The sequence below is a fragment of the Lepidothrix coronata genome, unplaced genomic scaffold, assembly GCF_001604755.1.
Source record: "Lepidothrix coronata isolate B3197 unplaced genomic scaffold, Lepidothrix_coronata-1.0 Scaffold92, whole genome shotgun sequence".
NCBI classification, from domain to species: Eukaryota; Metazoa; Chordata; class Aves; order Passeriformes; family Pipridae; genus Lepidothrix; species Lepidothrix coronata.
Window position 1 is genome coordinate 3,272,639 of NW_016690272.1, and position 17,143 is coordinate 3,289,781.

Genomic DNA, 17,143 nt, shown 5'->3' on the forward strand with positions numbered 1-17,143 from the left:
AAAAAAAAAAAAAAAAAAGTTGATAAGCTGTTGCTAAAGCATTTCTACGCAGAAATGAAACCATTACAGTGATTTTTCCTCTTTTGCTGCTTCTCAGGAGTCATGAGGCCTCTCCCAATGACTCAGTGATATTCTCTCCTCACTAGGTGTTCCAACAGTACCTGCCATTCCCAAAGAAGAGACCTGCTGACAGACATCCCTGCCTTTCTGTGCTGTGAGCTTCGTGCCACTGCAGTTAATGCCAGCTGAGGATTAAGTAAGTGAGAGCCTCTCAGAACACATATATCTGGTCATATTTTCCATGTGATACACATACACTGAACTCAAAGTCTCTTTATGACAAGTTTTCTAATCCTTTAAATATTCCTGTGGTTTGTAAAAAACAAAACAAAATTTATCAGTGCCTTTCCTGAGTGGACAGTTTGAAAACTGGATGTGGTGTTTTAACAACGTTTAGACCTGAGATATTTAGGGGAAAGAAAGAAATACAGCAGTAGCAATTATTTGAGAAGACACACACGTGGCTGAAGTTGCCTTGTGAGGAGATAATACAGAAAGCACTTTTTTTCTGCTGCTAGTAAGAACTGGAGAAACCTGAGAGAAATGTTAGTTTTTCTGTAGATTCTTTGGAGGAAGGAAAAAAAAGTGATTGGCCAAAATGGAGAAAGGTTTGAAATCTGGTGGAGCCAAATTAAGAGAATCTACGTGACAACACTGTGCAAAAAGGAAGGCTGAGGAACATTTTATTGTGGGGTGGTGCAGGGTGGTGAATAATTATATTGGCATCGTTCAAGAACGTGTGAATGGATGGGGTGGCAAAACAGAGCTCCATGAAAGGGCTGAGGAGGAACATGTAAAATGATGGCTCCAGTTAAATGTGAATTCAAAAGAACAAGGGAAAAAAGACTTGACAGTAAAAAGAGTAAAGGACTTTACCAGTAATTTTTGAGTAATTTCTAGCCACGTTCAACACAGGATGTTTGCATTTCAGGAAAAGGCTGCTCAGGGACAAGCCAGAGTTGGTTTTGTTCCTAAAAGAGAACAGAGCGTTCCTGGAACAGGGGAGACATGACATGGTGCTGCTAATCCCTGGGAAGTAGGTCAGGCTTGCAAAGATGGAAGAAGGTACATCTCATTTGAACCTGATTAGGAGCATGAAACAGGAAAAGAATAGAAAGAGAAAGCAAGAAAGGGCCAGTTAGAGAGGACAAGTGTCTGAGCCAGACCTTTTATTACTCCTGTGATTACTTCAATTACCATGTTCCTTACAGAACTTACTCTCCTTTAGCTTCATTTGGCTTCTGTTAAATCTGTACCTCTTCAGCTTCTATGTGTGTGTTGCTCTGCTGGTTTTGCACAGACCTAGAGAGCTGTAGTTTTCCAACTTCCATAATCCCACTGCTGTTAAAGAAAAGGTTCAGGAATCAAGCTGTCACTTTAGGTTTCCACAGCTGTAGATAGAAGTGTCTCCATGAATATCAGGTAAGTTTTGGATAGAGTTTGGAGAAAAAGAAAAAAAAAAAAAGATTAGTTCAATTCCATGTTTGTTTGTTTTAATCTTGACTATAAAATGTAAAGGTCAGTTATAGTGTGGAGATGCCAACATGTCTTTCTCTTGTTCTGCGACACTGCAGGCACCCATGGCACAAATATTCCTGTGCTGGAATGATAATTTATTTACCTTGGTGGCCAGTCCCTGCTCTGCACCAAAGTACATTGTTTCCTAGACTTCTGCATCAGTAATTCCACTGTTTTTCTTGAGGGAACTGAGGAAAACTGTGCTTTGTGTTCTACAATTATTTTCTGTATGGGGAGGTTGGACTGGGTGATTCTGTGTTCACTGAACCAAGATTTTGCCTCCTGATCACGTGGCTTTCCAGTGGAAAAATGAAGGCAATTAAAAACTCAGTGGTTTTAGGTGTGTGGTACAGAGGGTGTAGTTAGAAAATTCATTCTGTAATTTGTTTCTATTAGGTTTATTTTCTACTATACTGAAGCTTGTCCTCTTATTGGTTTGTTTGGTTTTCTCTTAGTAAAGAAAGGTATTCCAGCATTCCTGACGTGTTTTCCTTCACTTTGTGCCATGATGGATTCGTGACACTGCCTAGAGCAGAATAAATTACTGTATCACTCATTTCCCTAAAACACACTTAATATCACCACCCTTGTAATTTTTTTTGCAGTTCTATACTGGATTTCCAGAACCACCCTCCTGGGCTTTTGGAATCTGTTCTCGATGGATTGTTTGCAAAACTAGGAAAGAGGAAGTTTTTTTATAATACAGAGAGTAATCATTTTATATTTCTGATTTTATTTGAATTTGTACACGTGCCTAACAAAATAACAGTTGCAATATATTTTTCATGATGTGAAAACTAAAAGAGGTTTATAGTTTCAAACCAATAATGTCGTAGAGAGTAAACAATATGTGGCCAAAATAAGTATTCCCTGCAGTTTCTAGCATGGATTTATTAACCATAAAACTCGTTGTATTCCAGGCAAATGGTTTAGTTTAGAATAGATAAATCTTTAAAACCACAACACTGCAACTGTTGGGAAGTCACCACGGCCCTGCCTTTGGTATCTGATTAAAATGAACCAAAGGTTTTATACTAGACTGACCAGGAATGTTCATATCTCTCCTTCAAAAATAAGACTAAAAAAATTCCTTGGAATATTAAATATTTAAAGAGCTTTCTTCTTCATATGAGTGATGTTAGTGTGAATCTCACCAAAAGGTAGGTATGTAATGAGAAGAGGAAATCATACTTACAAGGGCACTGTACCCATAATCCTTCCAGTTGAATGTGACTTTCAAGAACATCTCTGACTAACTCTGAGCTCTGTTATCCTGCAGAAATGTGAACAACTGGTTGTCCTGTCAGGCTTTCTGATTTGGAGACAAGTTATCAAAGGTATTCAGCATTGGAAAATGTATCTTATTATCAAAAAATCCCACCATTCACTTGTTTTTGCTTCTTATAGTAATGTGCAGTTCTTCCCTACCTTCCTGAATGGCTGTCCTTGATCTTGTAGTACTAAATAATATTTAAAAAATCTGCTTTTTCATCTTTTATCCGAGTACAGAAGATACTTGGCTACCGAGATGAAGTCTGTCACACAAAGCCTGAAACAGAAGCACACCAGAGCACAGCAGTGCTCAGTGTCCTTCCTGCAGCCAGAGGTATCCCCAAACCCCAGGGAGCAGGGATACCTTGTCCAGGAAGCACGAATGCCTGTGTGGGAGCTGGAGGAACAGCTTGCTGCCTTTGGAAAGGTGACTGCTCAGCAGGGGAGCTGGGACAGGAGGAAGGAGATGTGGAACCTGAAGGGCTGCTTGTTTCCAGTGAAGTGTCTTTATTTGGTATCTTCATTCTCTTCCAAGGTACCAAAGAGAGGGACAGGAATTCATTTGCAAGCCTTATGTAATATCCAGCCCTGCCAAGAGGTGCATGCTGGGGGCTCCCTCTCCCCACACAGCACTCCAGGATTCAGGAATGCCTCCGCTTCCTTATCTTTTGCAGAAGGCAAGCACAGACCTCCTACAAGATCATCTCCCACCTCTACTGTGCATCTGTTCATTTTCTGCCTGTCAAGGCTCTTCAGAATTTAAAAGATCTTGCAGGAGATAGGAGAACAAGATTTCAAGTTTGAGTGCATCAGATGCGACGTGAAACATGAATTTTTATTGCTTGACTTATTTTTCTTAATTTTTTCTTTTATTTTTTTTTTAAGTGGAAAAGAGAAAGGAGAACTGCTGCGTAGGGAACTGTTGCTTGCAGTATATCTTTCTCAGCAGTAAAAATATCTCCAAGACAGAAGTACAGTTCTCTTTTTAGTCCTGACACCTCCAAAGCCTGATATATGTGGCTGAGCTAGATGGAAAGGTATTATTAGGTTTTTTCTTGGATTATGATGCAAGCTCAAGCTGGCTGGGCTCATCAGGCAGTAAATCCAGTGCAAACAGCTGGGGCCAAATTCTGCTCTTGTCCATGTTGCTGTTTGTGGCCAGAATTCCTCTCCACTGGGATCCTGGTTCCCTTCTATCACTTGTGAGGGTGTACCCAGGGCATGACTTACAGTGCAACCTGTCATTGACAGATTAATTCTGACTACATGCTATTCAAGAAAAAAATAAAAAGAGTTATTCTTCCTTACACAGAACAGGAATCCAAAATTCAGGCCTTAATCACACAGCTAAGATTTGTTAGGTATGGCACGGGGAGTTGTTTATACAGGGCTTTTACCATCAGTGACTTCTTGTTTCAAAAATAAGCCCTTTTCAACTCCTTTCTGGTGTAAAGAAGTGAATCAAACTGTGTTAAAGCGTGTAAAGACCTGGAGATCTCCTGTTGACCTCAGCGGGGACTGCACAACGATTGGGGATCTGTGAGCACAGCCAGTGCTTTCCCTGTGCCAGGCAGTGTCCCAGCCTCACTAACAGCTCCCTGCAGGAATGTCAAACCCATTTTAAACCTGCTCCCAGTGCTGCCTGTGGAAGGGGCTGCCCAAAGGCACAGGTATCAACCCAGGCCAACCCCCCAGATGATCCATGACAGAGGAGCAACTGTACACTCATAAAAACACCAAATAGGTGCTGTAATTCTAAAGGTCTCAACGCTTCAAGATTTGCTGCAGAAAGAATAAAAGCTCACCTGAAAATATGGCCAGTTTGAGAAAATGAAAACTGTCCTGTCAGAAGCCAAGTTCTTGCTTAAATGTCCCTAAGACATATTGCAGCAGAGCCGTAAATCCAGATGCCACCGCGTGTGGTTCTCAAGCCAAGCTTCCAAAAACCCCAACCTTTGTGAATATCTTTATTTATCAACCTAAATTCAGCGCTGAGATGAGCGACTTCAGCTGAAAGCAGCAGAATATACGTGAAACAGTAAATATTTTCCAATTTATTGCTGTATTTGCAGCACCACCTTTTCAGAGTTTGTAGTCGTTCCCTCACACACTGAGAAAATATGTCTTCATCTAAAAGCAGTGAAAAATAATATTTCTGGCCCCCGTCTTAATAGGCATTCTGGCCTGATACAGATGCCAGTACTCCTGAGGCTCTTGTGGGGACAGTCTTCTCTAAAAATTTCCACGTTTTAATAATGTTCATCTCCTTTAGTGTTTCAAAACAAGTATAAAATCCTTATCCTGGCCCTCCTGTTTAAGCAGTTTTCCTGTTCCTTTCCCGCTGACCTGTGCATTGGGTGGACCAAGGGCAAGTAATGGTCAGATTTCTTTTATTTTTTTTTCCCAGACAACCATTTAAAAGAGGTAAAAATTACACAAGACATTGCAAGGCACTGGAATTGCCTTGAATTTGCCACTGTAATTCTCCTTGTTCTCCTTTTCCCAGAGACAGCTGAAAATAAGCTGCTCGAAAGAAGAATTATGTGTGATACGATCTGAGTTCAACTCATCACTTATCTTGCATCACTAGTGTCCAATAGACACTTCAGGCCATTTGTTCTTTGGACAATGATCTGAAATTGTTCCTGGAATTTTAGGAACAAGATCCCTTTCAGTTACAGTCTAAAATCAGTGGGATGATTTCATGAGAGATTAGTTACTTGGGTGAAAATTGGAATCAATCCGAAAAGTTTTCTGTTCTGAGTTCAGAATTCTTGGTCCTGACAATATCTTTTACATAACCAAAAATGCAGGTGAATGAAGAGCCATCTGAACAGAGGTGATTTCATTACCAGGCTGGATTGTCTCTGCAGCATTCCTATGAAATGGAACGTGCTTACATTTCACAGTAATTTATGTGGTCATAGAAATATCTCTGCTCCAAAAAGAGGTGGTGTATAGATCTCGTTGCTGGGCCATATGAAAAGAAGATTGCAAACTGTCTGCCAGAAAAGGCTACTCAAGCTTCAAGGAAGCTGAAATTCTCGTGTTTTGTTTGCCAAGGCCACAGAAATCTTCAAATATACAATCACCCACCAGTGATTAAATGCAACTTCCAAAGTGTCCATAAATATTTAAGCCCAGTGCAACTTTCAGACCTGTGGTTTGGTAATTAAGGTGATGGGTGCAAAGAAAACCATTGATTTTCCCTCAGGGGTTCCTGTGCAGAGCACTTGAGATCCAGCCCCAGAACACAAGGGTGTCAGGCACAAAGTCAAGTTAAGATTTTTCTTTTGAAAGAAAGAATTGAAACCAGAGAGGGTGTGCATTTATCTGAAGTGTGGGCTGCTGATGGGGCTTATGTAAAAGTTTCTTTCAGAGCTCCCCTTTTGCCAAAGAATGCATTAGCAGATATCCAGAAATAGCAGGTTTTATGTGGAATATGTTAAGCTGGTGAGCGCTCTGAGCCTCATTTGCCATCCTTTAGCTGTTCAGTGCTGTTCAGCTCCACGAGTGGACAATGTAAACCAGTTATAATAAGTGGATTTTGTATGGTAACAATCCAAAGGACATAAATACATAGTCTTACATGGCTTATTCCAGCAGAGCCCTGTCCCGAAAGTTCATTTTTATTGCTGAAATATTCCAGCCACCGTGTAGCTTTCTGTGTGGCAACAGTGTTCCTGGTCCTCCAGCTTCATCCATAAGCTCTTAAGTATGGATGCCTTTTCCCCTTAAAAGAAATATGAAATATATCATGCACTTTTAAAGGTTTACATATCCTCAAATATCTTTTTTTTTTTTTTTTACATCTGTGTCAGGTGATTAAGAAACATTTTTCTTTGCAAAGGGAGTGTAGTTCCTTATATCCCAGTCACTGAGGAGTGATTTCCAGGGACCCAGAGCTGAGCTAAGCTGCTGTTGGCACACACTTAAGCTCAGGGGAGGGGGCAGTTTGCACAGATGTGCCAAGCAGCAGCTGCCTAAGCCAGACTTTGGTTTTAGACCCACCTGTCTCTGGTGAGGAGATGGTGGATCCAAGCCTTTCATTCTGGTCCTGTGGCTCTCCAGGCACTCCCGGGCAGCTCTGTCCCTGAACCAAGAGTACCATTTGGCACACTGGACCCTGATTACTGCTCATGTCACAGCTCTCTTTCCCAGTGGGAATGTTACTGTGCCGCTGCTCAAAACAGTGGGAAAGGGTGGAATTTGTATTCCTGGGCCTCGCCCAGCAGAACAGCTTTAGATCCAAGTGCCTCGGTAGCACGAGTGATGGGTATTCTTTAAGCTGCTATTTTACACTTTATTCTGCTGTTTCTGTGAATTTTCCCATGATAAATGAATAGGAAAAAATGAGAAAGCATAAGACAATGATGACCTTCTCATATGCCTTCTCAGTTTATGTTTAAAACCCCACAGGCAGACATTTTGCTTCTGTCTCGGAGATGCATTAATGTAAGAAAACCACCAAACCTGGAGGCAACTGAAGCCAAAGGCATTTTCAAACAAGCCACATTCAGTGGCTGAGCAGACATTCGCACTTGTAACACCGACAGAGCCTCGGCCACAATAACAGGAAGATTACTTTCTGATTTGGCCTCACAGAGAATTATACTTTTGGCAAACTCTTAGCACAGAACTGTAAATGACCTCTTTCGTTTTGATCTAAATTCAGATCCATATGCAAGAAATATGTCCTGCTAAAGCACAGCTTCCAGCAGCACTCCTGGTCCTCCTGTCACACATAGTTGGGAAGGAGTGAATTCCATGCAGCATCGAGACAGTAGAAAAAAAATACTTTGTTGCAGTTTAGAAAACAGTAACAAATATTTTTATGTTACCGACACCCCCCCCCAACAATTTCTTAAATGCAACAATGTGATTTCTGTTGCACAAAGAATAAAAAAAAACCCATAAGAATGTGCAGGGAGCCAGGCAAGTCCCACCACACCCTAAGAAAAGAGCTCTGCTGTCATTCCCTAAAACAGAGGGCTGTCATTTGGAAATGTAACAGACAGTTCTGTAAGTCCTCTTAGCTCTCTGCCTACCATTTGCTGCTACTTGTGGTTCAGTCATTTCCCAGTAAAATCTGGGCTGTGAACAAAAGGCCAGACAATTACAACAACTTTTTTTTGGCTGGTAACAGGAACTGGTTATTTCTCCCTAAGGAGGGTTGTGAATTTTATGCCCAGAATTTCTTTTGGGGTCAGCATTACTCCTTAACACAAATATCAAACAGAATATTAAATCTCAGTAGTGCTTGGGGACTGTAAAAAAGGTGTAACCCTTCCCTTGGGGCTACTGCAGCACCAATCTGCATTTTTACATTCTATTCCTATTTTTCTAAGAGTCCCTGTTAAAAGCACAAATCACTTCTAAAGGCTCTGCTCATGAGCATTCTAATGACCACAATCTTCTATAAATAGAAAGAAGGTATGTTACAGAATGGGACTAAAACCAAAGAAATCCAACCACTACTTTGACCTTCATGAAGTCTGCTTGACTAGGTAGAGAATCTTAGAATTACAAGGTCAAAAAGTGCAGAGTATTATCTGCTACCCCAGGCTCAGGGAAAGGCAAAAATCACTGTAGTAGGTGAATAAGCCAAAAAAAATCAAAACCTGGCAAAAACCAAACTAAACAAAAAAAAAACCAACCTCAAAAGCAAATCCCCCAAACAAACATAAACCAAAACAGAAACAAAAACAACCCAACCCCACACCTAATGTTAAAAGCCATCACAATGGATATAAAGAAACCTGTAAATAGCATTTTCCTACTCAATTGCATTTTAACAAAACACATCCACTGTTGGAAGCTGCAGCCCAGCACAGACTGAACATCTCCCTACATACCTAAAGCCTGTCTCCCTGGATAAAAGGAACCTTTTGGGTCTATGCACTCACAAAATTACACAATGCCTGGCTATTCCAGAGAATTCTCTTTTTAGAAGCAGCTACACCTGAGAGCACTGATCCACTCCTTGGTCCTGACCAGCCTCACCTGGGGCCCTGCCCACACCCCTTCCCATAGGTCCTTGGGCCCCATTTAAGCTCAAGCTGGGGGGCCGTGTGCTGGTTTAAGCTGTGCTGGTCTTTAGGGCTGGTTTTAGTGTCTGTATTGCAGCTTCACCTCCTGTTGGAATGGCTCCTGGACATCCCCTTGCCACATTTGAGGTAATGGCTGGATTTTGTTGTTTGTAACTGGTGTTCTATGCTGTGCTTGGGTCTTGTGGCAGGCTGTTGTGGTTGGGTCTGTGTGGGATCCTCCTCGGGTCCTGGCTCAGCCCTGCTCCTGGAGTTGCACTGCTTTTGTTGCTGCCTGATGTGTTAAATGAGGCAACAAATAGACAAGGGCTGGAGTGAAACTGTGGAGGGGGAGAGTTAATGTCAATTGTGAGAATTAAACTTGTTTTCCTGACACTTCAACGCTGGGAAGCATCTGCACTTGCTCTAAAATCTCTGTAAGTGGTTCAGTATTTCCTGCATTAAGTTTTTTTAGTTTAATTGGCCTAAGCAAGGGAAGAAATCTTCTCAAAAGGCAAATGCTGTAATTCTGCTGCACGCTGATCTATGCTTGTCACAGGCTCCTGTCTCTGAAACCAACAGGATTAGAGAGTGGGATTTGCTTCTGTGCTTCAGAATAGGCTGTTTAGAGAAACAGATTACTGGATGCTAAACTAATCTTCTGAAAGAACCTACTTACTTTCAGTATGTGAAGCAGTGGAGATTACTGATGGCTCCTCAGGAGGAGGGAGCCGAGGAGTGAGATGTTTAGTGCTGTCTGTAACCAGAATTTTTCTGTATCTTGTATATTCATTCTGAAAGCATTAACACAGATGTCATATTCAGATCAAATACCTGTTTGCAGAGTGTCTGCCTTCCACGAATGGTCATCAGCAGCTTCCTGGAGAAATCAGTTAAGAGATGTGTATATATTCCTACACCTAGGCAGATGCAGTTAGACCTTTTGGAAGTGTTGCAGTTTCTGCACTCACTGGATTCACCCAGCTACTCGTGGTTGCATTCTAATTACCATCACCGTATCTTTCTGCGGGGTAGCAGAGCAAACCTGGCATGTTTAATAGGATTGTTGTGCTGTTTTCACAGCTTTAACTGTCAGCCTGCCTTTGTTCTCAAGAAATGGAAGGAGTGTTTGCTAGAATACAAGCTGGAAGGAGGGAAAACGCTGGAGGGGATGTTGGGACTTGTGAGGTTTCCTGAGGCATGAGGAAACAATGGGAGTGTGTAACTCTCCTTTACACGGGTGACTGCCTGGTAAAAATGTCTCTTCAGATCAATATTTCCTTCCTTTCTGTCCTGAAACTAATGTGTTTCCCTCTGCCAGTGCATCTTGCTGTTCTGTAGCAGTTTGCAGTCTGTGTTGCTCTCTGAGCTGCTTTGCAGTCTCTGCTCAGCAGAGTGTTTCTCAAAGCACCCCGGGGAGTGGAGCATTGTGAGGAGTTTGATGGTAATGAAGATAATGTGGAAATAAACTGTTCCTTTTGCAGCATCTGGTTTTTAGAGGCTTGGAAAGGTCTGTGTAAGTCTTCTTACACGTAATACTGTGTGCACACCCAAAATATCCTCTTGTTCTGAGTGTCTCACCAAAGGTAGGGAACCTGATGCAGATGGAGAAAGACTGATGTGGCCCAAGGTCTTCAAGCTCCTCTGAGCAGGGTTAAATGTGCTGCCTTCATTGCATTCTTCTAACAACTTGGTTTTTGGTTTCTGCATGTCTTCTCAGTACTCTTATTCCTTTGGTCAAAACAAATACCTCCTACTCTTCCCTTTCCAAATAGCCACCCTTCATGTAAGGACAAATGTTGTATTGTTGTGTTTGCTAGTAGGATTTTTGCAGCCTGTATTTTTATTTTGTCCTCAGGAAAGATTTCCCTGACAGAGGCAGGGGATTGAAACATTTGGGCTTTTTTGGGGAGTGTTCTGTTCCTGTGTTCTGATGCACTTGACAAGCTGTATGTCATTACATTCAAGCTGAGGGCTTTTTCCAATGCTTTCCCTTTGTTCCTACTGGTCCCTAACATGTTGCACATCACTAATGCATTGCCTTTAAAAACACCTGTGTATCAGAAAACCCTAGTGAGGAATGTTAATATTATTGCTGTGCTTGCTTGCGTATTAGAGATTATAGCAAAATACCATGTGACAACTCATCCTGAGTTAATGGATTTGAAAGGAAAAAAACCCAGTTGCTTAGGTTCTGTAGAATTTCCCTTAGTTACCTGTTTGTGGACTCTGAGATCAGGTTCCTTTTTTTCTCATCTGCTTAAACTTCAATAAAAGAATTGCAAGGCTGGATCAGACATTTCTGTTAACCTAAGGCTCCAGTGTCAACATTGGTTAATAACAATTCCCTAGGGAAAGAGTACAAATCTGGGCTGTGTGTACTATTTTTATTTTGGAAACACCTGGCACCAAAAAGGGTTGCTGGAGCATTTAGTTTAAGTATCAGCACTGGACTTCAGTGAATTTGTTTTTCCCTCTTTGAACTTGTCCATGGGTCCTTCAGCAGAAGGTTCCACAGCTTAATTGTTCTTCATATTGCAAAAGCAGTTGCTGTGTTTGCTTAAGGTCTGTGGCCTCACAACCGGTGTGCTGCCTCTCAGATCTAATACTGCAAGAACTAGGTAACAAATAGTTTTCTTCCTCTCCTTTTCAGCATCCTGTAAACCAAGTGCTGCTCCACTGACTGTGGTGAAATCTGGGCTGCTGATTTAGGAAGTGAAAGTAAATTCCTGCTCTACATGCAAATGCAACTTGCATTTTCTCTCCCAGTTCCCTGGCACTGTAGTATGTTAATGACAGCTCGGAGCAGGTGTGATTTCCATTTCTGTGTGAGGAACCAGTTGTGTCCTTATCTTTTGAAAACGTGCTGACAGATTGGAAATGCATCCAGTTAGACAAACCCATGTCCTCCTCAACACTTGCCTGTGTTGGTGGATGCTGTGCTCAGTCAATTAACAGTTTGTCAACAGCTGATTACAGGACAGCAAAATTAAGATGGCACCTCCTGCTGGGTGGGTTTTGCCTCTCAGGATGTCAGCACCTTGGTAATGACATGGTTTTCAGGCTGAGCTTGGTTTCCTTGCTGGTGCTGCTCCCCTCCCTTGCTGGGATCCACAGTCTGAACAGCACTTTTGTTGAAGGTTTGGAAACTCTGAAAGCTTCTCAATTTTCCTTTGTAATGACAAGGAGTTAACACTGCCCATGAAATGTCCTGGTGGCAAATCAAGCCTTAAGTCACAGTAAGACTGTGGAAAAATAGTCTGCTTCCCAGAAGGTGAATTAGCTATTTTAAACATGGAATCATAGAACAACCCAGGTTGGAAAGGACCTCGAAAGATCCTCTGGTCCAGCCTGTCATGGAAAAGGGAGCACAGACAAGACTATCTAGCACCATGTCCAGCTGCAGCTTGAAAACCTCCTGTGATGGTGTCCATTTTCCTTTATGTGTTTTCTGATGCTTGGTTGTTAGTTTTGTTGTTTTTTCCAGTCTGTGTTCCAATATGTCCAGCACCTTCTATTTGTTTGTACCATTTTAGGGTGCATCCCTACAGATTCAGTTCTCTGCAAGGAACAGGTACCAGGCAACTCATTATGCATTCCCTTGGCTTATAATGAGAGATAATAGGAACACAGAGTGCTTCAAGGAAAAATAATAATTAGCAATTACTTATTAATAAGTAATTTCTAAATAATAGAAATTTCCTTTTCTGCACTTAGTGCAAGGCAATAAGAGCTGTGTGGGCCAATATTTCCATCAGTGCAGAGTGGGAGGGGAAAACCACCAACAGATCAGAAGGGCAGCATTCAATGCTCACTTTTTCCAGGAATGCATAAATGCCCAGGCTTCCTGGGAGAACATCATGATCTGTGTGTGCTAAGTAAAGGTGGCTTTCTCAGCTTCCTTTGGTCTTGAAATTGTAGCTTCACATCCCTCCTGCCATGTCTGCACAGCACCCAGCTCTGCATGGCTGAGGAAAGAAGCAGGAACCATTATCTGTGTAATTTTTTTCCACTTTTCACACTGCTTGCCATGTATAATTTACATCTTGTTTTTTTTGTTTGGAAGTAGTACAGGGAAGAGGGTCTGGAAGGGAAATATGCCCAGAGTTAATTTCTAATAGTTCACATAATCTAACCTGCAGTGTTTTGAGATGTATTCAGAAAGCTTAGCAATTAAAAGTCTAAATCAATATGCCCACGTGACAGCATATTGAACAGATTTTAGTGTGCTCTCCTTCAGGGGTAAAAGAACTCCTAATACAGCCCTAAGCAACTTTCAAGATCCATTGATTCCAGAAAATACAGTATCATTCTAATCTTGGAGAGATCTGACTTGAGTTTTTTAATGTTCTGGAATTTACTCTTTTGACTTTGCTTTAGGAGGAGAAACGTGCGTGGTGGTGAACCCGGTTTCAAGTCACTTTAAAAGGAAACCTTTATTGAACACTTCACTGATAGTTTTTCCCCTTCTCTCCCTCTCTTCCCCAGCCCTTTATGGCGGAAATCACTTCTGCAATTTACTTTAATAGGGCTTTCCCAGTCCAGGGCCAGTTGCTACAGGCCAGGTGTAAACTGGACTGATGTTTGTCACGCTGAGTTCTTGAGGAACCCCGTGTTCAGAGACACTTGACCTTGACAGAGCTCCACTGATTGCAGCAGACTGGTTTCCAACATTCCCATTTTTAATGGCATCCAAGCAATGGGGTCAGTACTAGAACTGAATTTTCATGTGAACTTTCACTGAATTTGCACTTTTTTTGGCTGTTTTCCAATTTACCCACAGGTATGTTTTAGAGTAGAAACTGTAGGGGAAAGTTCCATGTAGGTCTTGCATTGCAGTTAAACTTTATTGACTTCAACCACAAAGAATGTAAGAAATTCTTACTTCACCTAAATAGTGTTTTAATAACCTGCTGTTTTCTTCTTGGGACATATTTGAGCTCAGGACTCTTGGTGGCTGTTGCTCCAACTTGTATTTAGAAAATTCTTTTGCTGCCTCTACAGAGGTAACGAGCTTCTCACCCTGTCCATATTATAAATGACTATCCCAAATAAAAGTGAAACTATTAAAATCACACAAACTGAATCATCTGCATCTTTAGCAGCATTTTTTCTTATTTTGACAACAAGGGGGATAAATTGAATAAAGCAAAATGTGCTGTGTCTGGATTTTAGAGGCTGCAGCTTTTGACAGTCAGTTTGTTCTGTGCCCTGGAGAAAACTCAGCTCTACATAAATATAGAAAATAAAATTACTTCTTGGAGGCCTTGGTGTTTAACAATCTATGTTGGCTGAAACTTGGCAGCATGCTACAAGCCTTCTCACCTCATTTATGGAAACAAGATTTGTCATTGCACTATATGAAAAATGAGTCCTCTTTCTGGAATCATCTCCATTAATTATTGGGTTAAAGCTCAGATTTCCTTGCTAAAATGAATTTGGACTTTGATAATTACTTTAAAAGGAACAGTTCTGTAGTCTTGCCTTGACTTCTCTTGTCAAAACACTGCTTCTTAATGCATTGCTTTTACTGCAATAAATTGGGGGAAAAGAAAAAAAAAATGTGCTAAAAAAAGTAACATGAAAACTGTGCAAGGCAGGTGACAGGTTGGGAGGAATCAAAATGCCCCCTTTGCTCCCTGCCACCAACTGCTTCCATGGTGTTCCTGGAAGCAGGGAAAAGGAATTCTTGGCTGTTTCTTTTCCTCTGAGGTGACCAGTCAGGGGCATGGAGATAACAGGAATAAACAGCCTTTCCAGTTCTTCTTCCAACCCCAAGGGTGGGTGAGGAACCAGGAAGCTCCTGGTTTAAAAACATGAACTGTTTTTAAAATGCTCTGTGAATAACCAGCACTTTGCATCCTGTGTCTCCTTGAAACCCAAGAGAATCGGGCTCTTTGCCAGGTTTAAAAAGGTATTCAGGCTGAGCATTAGGGATCAAGCATTTTCCTGTGTGAAGTTAGCTTCTTTAAAAAATGAAATTAAATTAACCCAACACAGTTGGCTTTGAATCTGTTACACAAGGACACAAAGGAGAAGGAAACTAAAAAATACTGGGGATCACAGTAAGTTGAGCTGTAAAGCTCCTGCAGGCTACTTATGAGACATGTTCCAGCTGCAAAGTAAGTGTGGCTAAAAATATCTTAAGATCACTGTATAATTTAGTCGGCTCTGAATGTCAGATCATACAATGGGGCACATGTGCATATTTTTTAAAAGAAGAGAACTGGTAAAATGAGCCTCTTTTCTGCTAAGATGTTTCTTGGAGAGATGCTTTGAGTTGGCACAGTCTCAGGTGAGGAGCAAAGGTTCTGCTCCCTCCTCTGCCACTGAACAATTCCCCTCACCTCCTGACGAGGAAGCATTTGCTTCCCTGTCTCCAAATGGATGGAGGAGCACTGACAAAAAGCTTTCTGTAAAAGCCAAATAAGAAAAGAGTTGTATACTCCCAAAGGTTTTACTGTCATTATATTTATGTCTTGTGTTTTTCATTTAGGAAAGAATATTGTTAACTAGCAATGACATAATTATTTAGCATTTTTAAGTGGGTTTTTTCATATTTTAAGATAATCTTTCAGTAGTGTGGTAGTCTGTGGACAGCATCTTAATTGAGCTCTCATTGCTCTTGAAATACCTTAATAAGAAATCATTTTTAAAAGCTTCACTCCAGAGTAACTTTACTTAAAAACTAGGAAAACTGTTTTCCTGGTTTCTTTCATTGACACATAAATGCTCAAAGCATCCTCTGGAAATCCATCATTTTTTAAACAGCTTTCTCTGAAAATGGCAGTGAACTTTTTGGGTAAATGTAACAGTGCACTTGCTGAATGACAGCGTGCTGGGTCCTTCATCTTCTGAGAACCAGAAACTCCTTGGGAAAAGTAATGAGTTGTTACTGCTTCTCTCCTGGAAATGGATGGCACAATTCATCCCAGATTGCTCCATGCAATCCAATTTTTATTGTTATTAAAGACAAATAGTCACTGGTTCCCTTAGCGGGATGTTCTTACACGAGCAGTCTGGGAGTGATAGTCATGATGAAACACTGAGCTCGTGGCAGGGGAGAAAAATATCCACGCCAGTGAAATCCAGATGTTGAAATAAAAGGAGTACCAAAAAATGCCAATTTTTTTCCTTCTAGTCTACTTTTTGCATATTCACTACTATCAGTTGTGCTTGATATGCTGATGAACACAAGTTCTTGCATTTAAAAGCTCTGGAGAAGCCATTAAAGGGAATAAGAATTGGAAAGAAGAGGGATGCTGCCTTTGAATATCTAAGGAAAAATAAAGCCAGCAATGTGAGTCTGTCCTGTCATAGGCCATCCTGGAGAAACAATCCTTTTTAATAGATCACATTATCTTTGTGATACTATTTTAACTGTGTATATATTAGTTTATGTGCATAAAACAGTTATTTAAATGGGAATATCCAAGTATTAATTTTTGCCCAACTTGAGTGAAAAAATGCTTGTTTTTTATTAAAGCATTTGAGCCCTGCTCTGGAAAGACTGCCTGGTATTTTAGGAAAAGGAGAAAAGGACTCGAATGGTGTAGGGAAAACTAAACCCCAGAGCACAAGGGAAATTTTTTTTTAAGGTTCTTTGTCCATTGGATAACGGAGGCAGGAGGGCTCAGGGTGGGATGTAGTGCAGGGACCATCAGCTGTGACAGGGCAGGTCTGAGGCCAGTCCCAGAATCCTGGGCAGTGGGTGTTGGTCAGTCCTGGAGATGTGTAGGCACAGATGCAGAGCCAGGGTCAGCAGCAAAGTCTCAGCTTAAGATCAGTTCCTGAGAAAAGGAAGTGCAAGTCCTCATTTCCAGCTTTCTTCACAGCCACTCCCATCAGCCAAGACCTGACCTTGGGCTCAGCCAGCTAAACTAATTCCCCCCATTTGCATTCCTAGAAGGAGAACATGCTGTGGGCTGCCAGCTGGGTCTTTAATTTCTGAGTCATTTCTTTATCTGTGGGGCTTTTCCATGTGCTTTGCCACCAGCCCAGGCTGCAGGTGATTACAGCACAATCAGATTAACATCTGACATTTTGCTTGCTGCCTGCTGACTATATTTTGAATATTTTTTGCTGTTGTTGGTCCCTCTGAAACCAGTGGAATTGCTTTCATTGGCTTGGCTGAACCTTGGGTGAATAATTAGGGATCACATTGCAAGTTGAGAATTGTGTTTTTTGAATGGAAGTATGTTCTGGCTGCTTTGATTTCTGCCTTCTACGTTTGTGCATTCACAAACACCACTTTTAAATTCTTAGCA

At 41.4% G+C, this 17,143-nt stretch overlaps 1 long non-coding RNA gene across 2 annotated transcripts; it reads left to right on the forward strand.

Annotated features, from left to right (window-relative positions):
- Positions 1 to 19: 19 nt before the first annotated feature.
- Positions 20 to 5,788, forward strand: LOC108500641. 2 transcript variants are annotated; one of them, XR_001875928.1, is made up of 5 exons: positions 20 to 256; positions 1,361 to 1,482; positions 2,858 to 2,915; positions 3,088 to 3,277; positions 3,386 to 5,788. It is a non-coding gene; the product is annotated as an uncharacterized LOC108500641 (long non-coding RNA). The 2 variants fall into 2 exon arrangements; XR_001875927.1 differs by having other exon boundaries at positions 3,088 to 5,788.
- The last annotated feature ends 11,355 nt before the right edge of the window (positions 5,789 to 17,143 follow it).